At 38.0% G+C, this 200-nt stretch overlaps 1 protein-coding gene across 1 annotated transcript in view; it reads left to right on the top strand.

The window, feature by feature from the left end:
• The window catches only part of LOC119585075 (AT-rich interactive domain-containing protein 1A-like), a gene marked incomplete at its 5' end in the record, with an annotated part of 7,824 nt that continues 7,624 nt past the window's right edge, over positions 1-200 (top strand). The window contains 1 exon segment of the mRNA XM_037933695.1: positions 1-30.

Raw genomic sequence — 200 nt, forward strand, 5'->3', positions numbered from 1 at the left:
ACTAGTCGACCTAAACCATTCGGAAAAAAGGTATTGCCACATTTACGTACATTGTCACACATTCTGAAAAGGTACTGCATATATCCGGATTATGTCATTAGCTGATGGTATCAGTGATTTGAATGTTTCATGATCCTATTGCTCAGTAAGCTTCCATTAAAGTACTAGATGAGAGAATTTTGGAGAATGTTGGCGTGCTG

Source organism: Penaeus monodon, chromosome 19 (genome assembly GCF_015228065.2).
Source record: "Penaeus monodon isolate SGIC_2016 chromosome 19, NSTDA_Pmon_1, whole genome shotgun sequence".
NCBI classification, from domain to species: domain Eukaryota; kingdom Metazoa; phylum Arthropoda; class Malacostraca; order Decapoda; family Penaeidae; genus Penaeus; species Penaeus monodon.